The following is a 7,721-nucleotide window of genomic DNA, read 5'->3' as shown; positions in this document are numbered from 1 at the left end:
GGGGATCGAGCTGCAGTCGGCCCGAGACGACGCCAAGAGGAAGTCCCGAACCGTCCGTCGGCTGCATCACGAGAGGGACAGCTTCGCCAAAGAGTTCAAGTCCGAACGCGAGCAGCTCCGAGCAAGTCTCGGGAACCTCGCTAAGGCCGAAGAAAGTCTGTCCATCGCTCAGGCTGACGCAGACATCGCAAGGGCGGAAGCGGAGTCGGCGAAGGAAGCCATGGGTCGGGCTGTAGAATACTTTCGGGACTCTGAAGAGTACCGGAAGAAACTTCTGGAGAGCGGCTTCCTCTCGTACCGAGTGGGGTACGAGGATGCTCGGGAGGCCGTTCGGAGCTTGTACCCGAAGCTCGACCTCGGCAGCATCGTTCCGTCAGAGTCGGAGGCCCTAGCTGCGGAGGAGATGGCTGACCCATCGCCGGGAGGTCGCACCACCACAACGGAAGCCGAAGCAAACGCGGAGTAGGCCACCGAAGGTCAAGCGGCTCTGACTCTCGAAGGTCGAGTAGATTCGCCGACCGTCCCCAATCTTCGCCCTGTGGAAGAAGCCGATTCTGAGGACTAGTCGGTCTTTTATTTTTCTTTACTTTTGTTTATCATACTTGTATTCGGGCTTCGGCTTAGTTTTGTAAACTTGGCCCTAATCTTTAATGAAATCGAAGTTAGTCTTTTCAACTTGAACTCTTCCTCTTTTGTATGTCGTGGGATGTGTTTTGTGTGATTCACCAAAGCACTTTTTGAATGCGTAGGTCGTAGACCCAGTGCACTAGTTAGGACTTTCGGTAGGATCCCAGATAATGATTTGAGGTAGTCGGTAACGCGCGCCGCTGCAAAGGCAGAGTGAATCCTGACTTTGGATCAACCTCCCGATTATCGTGCGATGCGACAGTCGAGAGCTTAAGTCGAACGTCTGTCGCCCGGACGTGAGTCGGACGTGTTCGTCAAGTCGAAAGTCGACCGACCTCCGGGCATAACTCGATGGTCGGATCATCTCATAGGGTCTGATGGTCAAATATCGTTCGATGCGTTCAGTCGAATGTCGTTCGACGTATTTAGTCAGAAAAATGATGACAAGTCGAATTTCGTTACCCATACCTAGGTCAGGTACTTACGTCGTGCCGTGTGATAAATGGTGGTAAGCCGAATATCCTTTGACCGATCGTGACCTGGTCAGTAAGTTGTGAACGCGACATTGGTCGCGTCGGCGTTTTGCCTTTCTTGGCCGGGGCTAAGTCGGTGAGTCAGTCGATCGTTTTGCCCGGGAGTTTGACTGTAGAAGGAGTGTAACTCCCCTCGTCGTGGATATATCGGCCCTTGTAAGCGTCCGATGCATCGTTGGCGATCGGGCCGTTGGTCCCCAGTGGAATGTTAGGTTCAAGTCGGGACGTCGGGGCTCGCACTTCTTGGCGAGCACCGACCCACAGTCGAAGAGTCGAGATTCCAGACTCTGAAGTTTGAAATCGAATTCATATTCCGAGTGAGGGGATACAGAGTTCATTGGTAGTACAACTTTAGGTTGTCGGCATTCCAGGTCTGGAGAATGGCATTTTCCTCTAGAGTCTCCTGTCGGTAAGCTCTCGGCCCGTAGGTGTCCGCTACCTTGTAGGGTCCTTTCCAGTTCGGAGCCAACTTCTCCTGGTCTAGAGGCTTCGAGACTTCTGCCTTTCTTAGGACTAGGTCCCCAAGCCTGAAAAGCTTTGGTTTGACCTTGGCGTTGTAATATCGGGCTACTTTCTGTCGGTAAGAAGCCATGTGGAGTTGGGCCTCGCTCCGAAGCTCGGGGAGGAGGTCTAGGTCGGCCCTTCGACACTCAGAGTTGTCCGGCTCTCGATACTGCTCGACTCTAGTCGATGGTAGCCCGATCTCGAGCGGTATCATCACTTCCGTCCTATAGGCCAAACTGAAAGGTGACTCTCCGGTGGAGACACGGGGTGTCTTCCGGTACGCCCATAGGACGGAGTTCAACTCCTCGACCCAGAGGCCTTTGGCTTCATTCACTCGAATTTTTAGTCCATGCAGAATGGTCCGGTTGGTCACCTCGACCTCACCATTGGATTGTGGATGCCCGATCGAGATCAGTCGGTGCGTGATGTGAAATCTCGCACAGAAGTCTCTGAAGTCTTGATTGTCGAATTATCGTCCGTTGTCGGTGATAATGGTGTACGGCAATCCGAACCTGAAGATGATGGATTTCTGGATGAAGTCTTCCATCTTTCGCTCGATAATTTATGCTAGGGGCTCGACTTCCACCCACTTAGTGAAGTAGTCGATGGCGACGACTATGAACTTCCTTTGGCCAGACGCTGGTGGGAAGGGACCGAGTATGTCGACCCCCCACTGGGCGAAGGGCCACGGGACGACAATAGGGGTGATTTGACTGGCTGGTCGGTGTTATATATTAACGTACCTCTGACATGGCTCACACTTCCGAACCAACTCAGCTGCATCCTTCCTCATAGTGGGCCAGTAGTAACCCTACCGCAGGACTTTGTAGGTCAAGGATTTGCCCCCCAAGTGATTTCCGTAGATCCCTTCATGTACTTCTCTGAGTGCGTAGTCCGCGTCGGTCGGTCCCAAGTATCTGAGCAAGGGAAGAGAGAATGACCTTTTGGGAGGCCGACCATCGGAGCCGTCTGGCCTCCGTGGGATCTTCAGGGCTAATCCCGTCGGTCAGGTACCGAACAATTAAATCCATCCAGCTTGGTTCGGCTGTCAGTTGCAGCACCTCCTCGGCCTTGTCGATGCTCGGCTGCTCGAGATTCTCCACGAACGTCCGGCCCAAAGCGTCGTAGGCTGAAGTCGCTAACCTGGAGAGTACGTCAGCCCGAGTGTTCTCCGACCTAGGGATATGAGAGATCTCGAAATATCCGAGGCGTGCCACAAGATCTTTCACCTTCTGGAGATATCTTGCCATTGCCGGGTCTCGCGCCTCGAATTCGCCCTTGACCTGGCCCACGATCAGCTGAGAATCGGAGAAGACCCGGAGGCTGTCGATCCCAAGCTCCTTCGCCATCCTCAAGCCGGTGAGGAGTGCTTCGTACTCAGCTTGATTGTTGGAAGCTTTAAAGTCGAATCAGAGGGCGTACTCAGTGACCATCCCTTCCGAGTTGGTAAGCAGGAGTCCGGCCCCGCTCCCCCGAGCATTTGAAGCTCCGTCGATGTGCAGTACCCAGGTGGACCCCGGGTCAGGTTCGAAGATCGTAGCTCCTCCGAGGTTCCCGCCTTTCGACCTTTGGTCGGCCGACGGGCATTCCGCAATAAAGTCGGCCAAGACCTGGGCCTTCATGGCGGGTCGTGGTCGGTACTGTATGTCGAACTCGCTGAGCTTCATCGCCCATTTCGCCAGTCGTCCCGATGTGTCGGGTCGGCGCAATATCGTCCTCAGGGGCTGGTTGGTGAGGACCACAATGGCATGCGCCTGGAAGTATGGACGGAGTCATTGTGCGGACACGATCAGGGCAAATATCATCTTCTCCGTTTCTGTGTACCGAGCTTCAGCACCGCGGAGTACTTTGCTGGTGTAGTATATAGGTTGATGAATTCGGCTCTCATTCTCTCGGACGAGCACCGAGCTAACCGCCTCGGGGGAAGTGGCCAAATAGAGATACAGCGTCTCTCCGACTTCTGGCTTCACAAGCAGCGGTGGGGAAGCTAGGTACTTTTTCAAGCCTCGAAGGCTCATTGGCACTCATCCGACCAAAAGAAGCCCCTCACCTGCCTCAGGGTCTTGAAGAACGGGAGGCATCTCTCAGCCGACCGAGAGATGAATCGGCTGAGGGCGATGATTTTTTCGTTCAGCTGCTGGACCTCTTTCTTGGTGTCCGGATACCGCATGTCGATGATTGCCTTTATTTTTTCAGAGTTGGCCTCAATTTCACGTTGAGAAACGAGAAACCCGAGGAACTTCCCCGAAGTCACTCTGAAGGCGCACTTAGTCGGATTCAGCTTCATCCGGTGTCATCGTAGAGTGCGAAAAGCTTATTCGAGATCTCGAACGTGATCTGTAGTCTGCGCACTCTTTACCAACATGTCGTCCACATACACTTCCATATTGCACCCAATTTGGTCTTTAAAGACCTTGTTGACAAGTCGCTGGTAAGTAGCCCCGGCGTTCTTCAGACCGAAGGGCATTACCCTGTAACAGTAAAGGCCCTTGGCGGTCACGAAAGCCGTATGCTCCTCGTCCTTAGGCACCATCTGGATCTGGTTGTACCCGACGAAGGCATCCATGAAGCTGAGCAGTCGATAACCGGACGTCGCATCCACCAGCTGATCGATCTTCGGAAGTGGGAAGCTGTCCTTCGGACAGGCCCGATTCAAGTCGGTGTAGTCGATGCAGATCCTCCACTTTTCGTTGGCTTTCTTCACCATAACGATATTGGCGAGCCAGTCGGGATAGGTAGTTTCTCTAATGAAGTCCACCTCGAGTAGCTTATCCACTTCCTCGTCAATGGCCTTTTGTCTTTCGGGAGCAAAAGACCGCTTCTTCTACCTCACCGGCCTCATTGCTGGGTCGATGTTGAGTCGGTGTGTCATTATCTCCGGGGGATGCCCGACATATCCGCTGCCGACCAAGCGAATACGTCGGCATTGGTCTTCAGTAGCTCTACCAACTGTCGTCGCTCGGGTCGGGTAATTGAGATCCGACCCATACCTTTTGTTCAGAATTCTCCATTATCGAGATGGGAACGAGCTGTTCGACCGGTTCACCCCGTTCTTCTTCTTCCCGTTGGTCCAACTTGTCGACCGTCAGGGAGCTCTTTGATTCGTCGCTTTGAGAAGAGATCTGAAAGCATCGCCGAGCGAGCTGCTAATCCCCGTGCATCTTTCCGACTCCATTTTTGGTCGGAAACCGAACCAGGAGATGATACGTCGAAACTATCGCCTTGAGGGCGTTTAGTCCGGACCTTCCAAGTATGGCATTGTAGGCCGAGGGCACTTGGACGACCGCAAAGGTCAAGTGGACTGTGCTTTGTCGTGGTTCGGTTCCAGCCATCACGGGCAAAGTAACTTCCCCTTCCACCGTGACAGCATCTCTAGCGAAGCCTATCAGGGGCGTAGAGACTCTCTTGAGCCGATCGGCCGACAGTCGCATCCGAGAGAAAGTCGAATAAAACAAAATATTCGTTGAACTTCCATTATCTACAAAGATTCTTTTTACATCATAATTTGCTATTGTTGTCGAGACAACAACAGCGTCGTCATGGGGGGTTTGGATACCCCGAACATCTTCATCTGTAAAAGTAATTACATCATCTGGGTGCAGCTTCTTCATCGACTCCCCTCCAGCAGACGACCCCGGGCCCAGTCGTTTAGAGATCATATTGATGACCCCGACTGTAGGTTGGTTAGTCGTTGCTTCTTCAGTCGGTTGGGGTCGTCGGTCGATGACGGGCCGAGTCGGTGGATTCCTCCAAAATTTGTCGAGATATCCCCGGCGTATGAGGGCCTTGATCTCATCCTTGAGTTGGATGCACTGCTCAGTGTTGTGGCCATGGCCCCGATGGAATCGACAGTACTTTCGTCGGTCAAGGCCCTTTGCCTTCAGAGGTGGAGGCCATCGCAGATATTCCTCCCCTTCGATCTCCATCAAAATCTGTGCATGAGGAGCAGAGAGAGGAGTATAGGAGTCATACCTGGGGCGCGTCGGCCTCGGACTCCGCCGTCGAGGCGACCTCTGGTTCCGTCGCGGGGGTGAGGCCCGACTGTCGGTCGGGGGCCTGCTAGGCTCGACAAGGGCCCGACCCTTCCTTCGCTTCTCCTTCGGGCCCTTGGACTCAGTCAGGCACCGATCGGAAGCTCCTTCGTTTGCGCGCATGTACTTGTACGTGCGCTCCAGCAGTTCGACGTACGTCCGGGGGAGGGTCTTGTCCAAGGAGTATGTGAATCGGGATGCCCTTAACCCCCGCTTCATGGCCGAGATGGCCATGTTTTCATTGAGGTCCCGGATCTTAAGCGTGGCCGCATTAAATCGTGCCATGAAGTGTCGGAGTGTCTCATTTTCTCCCTGTTTGAGGGAGAAAAGGCTGTCCGAGGTTCGTGGTGGCTTCCGACTGGTGGTGAAGTGGGCCACGAAAGAGTGCTCGAGCTGTCCAAAGGAGTGGATACTTCTCGATCGAAGATCGGAGTACTAGGTCCTGGCAGGTTTGCGAAGCATGGCGGGGAAGCCAATGCAAAGAAGAGCATCGGTCGCCCCTTGGATCATCATGAGAGCCTTGTAGCTCTCCAAGTGGTCGACTGGGTCGGTGGAGCCGTCGTAAAGCTTCACATGTGGCATCTTGAACCGACTGGGGATCGGTTCATCGAGAATGAGTCGGGAGAGGGGTTGGGCGGTCTGAAAGTCAATGTCATTCGAGGACTTCTGTCCGTCCACCTGCAGCTGGGCAAGCCGACGATCGATTTCTTCGAACCTGCGTTCGTAGTCGTCAACCCGTCGGTGCTGAGAGACCCTAGAGGTGGAGTCTCCTGATGAATCTAAGAGGGAGGCGGATGGTGTTCGCGGTCGCTTCTCCTTCCTCGCTCGCTCCAGCTGGGAAGGAGACAGCCGTCGGGAGTGATGGGCATCATGCCGTGCCCGCCTCTCCTCCTCTCGATGGGAGCGCTATGACGGGCGCTCCCAAGGAGGTGATAGAGACCGACGCGGGCGCCTGTGGCTGCTCTTAGAGGGCATCGGATGTACCGCCGGTTGCCTTGCCAGCGAGGGCGGCAACCGGATCGGTTGTTGTTGAAGGCCCTTGACCGCGTCTGTCAACACGGTCATCTGCCGCACGATCGCCGCGATCTGTGCCTCCATGGTCACCGCAGGATGCGGAGAGCTAGGTTCCACCATGGAGGGTGGAGGAGAGGTCTCTTTCCGGTGGGAAGAGCACCTCGCCGATCCGGTGACCCTCGATCGCTGAGCTCTTGTTCTTGTCATCTCGACAGATGTTTCGAGTTTCGTGGGGGTTGTAATCCCTGGTGCTGTGGAAACCCATCCTCCCTACCTGACGCGCCAAACCTGTTGCGGCCAATCCCCTCGTCGCTTGGTCGCCGGGAACGAGTGTCTGCAAAAGAAGTCCGCACTGACCGGAGGTGACTCCGGCGGGAACCCTCCGACGGTCAAGTCAGAGAGGAGACCAGGCAACAGTAGAAAAGAATCAAGGAACTCAACGAGAGAGGGTGAGAGCGAGAGCTAGAGAGGAAGAGTTCAAGGGTTCCAAAAAGACCTGCTCAGCACTGTTGCCTTCTTCGATTTATAGTAGAGCGCGGCATGGCGCCGTCATTAATGGTGCAGACAATGAAAGAATTATCAAATCATCGAGGACTGTCAGAGTCACCGTGAGGTTGTCAAATCGTCGTGGGGCTGTCAAATCGCTAGGGTTGACCCATGCCTTAGGTGGGATAATGCCCCAAGGCGGCTGTGCCGCATGCCGTTGTCAGGATCGACAGTCCCCAGCAACCGTACGGTGTTTGAAGGAGCCGACCGACTGTATGTCGGTGCCTGGTTGAGGAATGTCGGACGAACCCCCAGGGACCCTTCGATGGTTAGTCGGACGGACACCTAGGGACCCTTCGACGGTCAGTCGGGCACCTTACAAGAGTCGGATATTGGGCTCCCCAGTCCGACTAGTCGGAGGGAGAGAGAGTCGGCCCGACCGACATAGGTTTGGTCGGGCGGCGTCGGCAGTCGTCGGTCGGCAGAGTCGAGCGCTGGTCAGACGGGCCTGGCAGTTAGTCGGCGT

Source organism: Elaeis guineensis, chromosome 11 (genome assembly GCF_000442705.2).
Source record: "Elaeis guineensis isolate ETL-2024a chromosome 11, EG11, whole genome shotgun sequence".
In the NCBI taxonomy this organism is placed as follows: domain Eukaryota; kingdom Viridiplantae; phylum Streptophyta; class Magnoliopsida; order Arecales; family Arecaceae; genus Elaeis; species Elaeis guineensis.
This window is presented reverse-complemented; position numbering follows the sequence as displayed.